At 43.6% G+C, this 1,955-nt stretch overlaps 1 pseudogene; it reads left to right on the top strand.

Moving 5' to 3' along the window:
* The first annotated feature begins 312 nt into the window (after positions 1–312).
* LOC102863737 lies at positions 313–1,543 on the top strand (annotated as a pseudogene).
* The last annotated feature ends 412 nt before the right edge of the window (positions 1,544–1,955 follow it).

Below are 1,955 nucleotides of genomic sequence, written 5' to 3'. Positions count from 1 at the left end.
AGTTCTACTCCTGTCCCATAGGATTGATAAGAATCAGAATCAACTTGATACCAGCAGAAAAATGGGAGATGAGGGTCAGGAATGAAGCTTTTGTAGGCACCTCTGTGTCAATGAATGCAATGTTTTTTCCCCAGGTTACAGTGGGCTGTGGACCATCAAATCAACAGAGGACTCAGCAGCCAGCAAATTAAAAATTGTATGTGTAAACAGTAGAGGTCGAATGTGCACGGAACAAGCACCCATCGACTCCCCTCCCTCTCACAACATTCAATTCCAGGCTCCCTCCTGGCTCACCTGTCCGCCACGGCCGACAAGCAAGCAGCCTTTGGTGATGCTGTGGAAGAAAGTGTGATTAACAAAGAATGCAAAATATGGAAAAAGAACATGCCATTTCTTTATGATTCAGTGATGACCTGTGCTGTGGAGGGGCCCAGTCTAACTGCACAGTGGCTTGCAGACGTAACCAGAACTGAAGGAAAAGATTTCAGCATTCACCAACTTGTCCTGGAAACACATACATAATATGAACAGAACCACATTGTGATAGCTTCCTAATGATGATGCTTACTCTGATGCCTCACACTCTGACAGAGAGGATGAAGAATTCCGAGGTTTTGGCCCAGTCAGTGAGAAGATTGAAGTAGAGATCAAGATCAACCATGAAAGAGAAGTGAACAAGGCTGTTATATGCCCCAGAACCCTTGTATCATTTGCAACTAAGACTCCACCCTGTGATGTTCTTGTTTTTTACTAGAAACATCCTTCTTAACCAGACCCTTCTGGAGAGTGTAAGCCAGAATCGGAAGGAAGGCTATGAACTTTATTGGAAACCAAATCTCTGTGGACACTTACTTAGTGCTTCAGATGAAAATACCATCTGCCTGTGGGACACCAGTGCTGTTTCAAATGAAGGAAAGGTGTTGGATGCAAAGACCATCTTTACTGGACACACAGTAGTTGAAGCTGTTTCCTGGCATCTGCTGCATGAGCCTCTGTTTGGATCAGTTGCTGATGATCAGAAACTCATGATCTAGGATACTCGCTCAAACAATAAGTCGAAACCAAACCACTCAGTTGAAGCTCACACTGCTGAAGTGAACTGCTTTTCTTTCAATCCTTATAGTGAACCCATTCTTGCCCCAGGATCAGCTGACAAGACTGTTGCTTTGTTGGATCTGAGAAATCTGAAACGCAAGTTGCATTCCTTTGAGTCACATAAGGATGAAATATTCCAGGTTCAGTGGTCACCTCACAATGAAACTATTTTGGCAGCCAGTGGTGCTGATCATAGACGGAATGTCTAGGATTTAAGTGAAATTGCAGAGAAGCAATCCCCAGAAGATGGACCACCAGAGTTATTGGTTATTCATGGTGCTCACACTGCCAAGATAACTAATTTCTCCGGGAATCCCAATGAACCTTGGGTGTCTTTTTTTTTCTGCATCAGAGGGTAATATCGTGCAAATGTGGCAGATGGCGGAGAACATTTACAATGATGCAAGCCCCTGAAGGAATCGTGAATCCAGAAGGACAAGAGTCCTAAATATGTCCAGTCCTTGTGATTTGAGACACTCCATTTTTCTCTCAACCACAAGATTGATTTTAACACTGGTTTTCAAGAAAAAAGACTTGTATGTGGAGAATGTGTACCAGATTATAAAATATATTTTTGTAGGGAATATATTTTTTAAAAAAGGTTTGAGAAATATTGTCCTATACTAGCTCTGCCAGATACAATCCAACCCTTGCTGAGCCCTTCTAATGACCAGGAACTCACTACAATGGGCTGCTTTTTGGCAGCACAAACTACTACATGTTTTTCTGTCACTTGCTAAGCTCTGGCTCATCATCACGCCCAGGCACTGATCTGGCTTCTATCCTCAGAGGTCCCCCACACCCTTGGAGGGCTTTAGACATTGGACAGCAGCCGCCATCACACTCCTGAATCCTGCCTC

Source organism: Elephantulus edwardii, unplaced genomic scaffold (assembly GCF_000299155.1).
Source record: "Elephantulus edwardii isolate Elephantulus edwardi_28Jun2011 unplaced genomic scaffold, EleEdw1.0 scaffold00032, whole genome shotgun sequence".
Classification (NCBI taxonomy): Eukaryota; Metazoa; Chordata; class Mammalia; order Macroscelidea; family Macroscelididae; genus Elephantulus; species Elephantulus edwardii.
The sequence above is the reverse complement of the archived record's forward strand: the minus strand, read 5'-3'. Positions and strand labels throughout refer to the sequence as shown.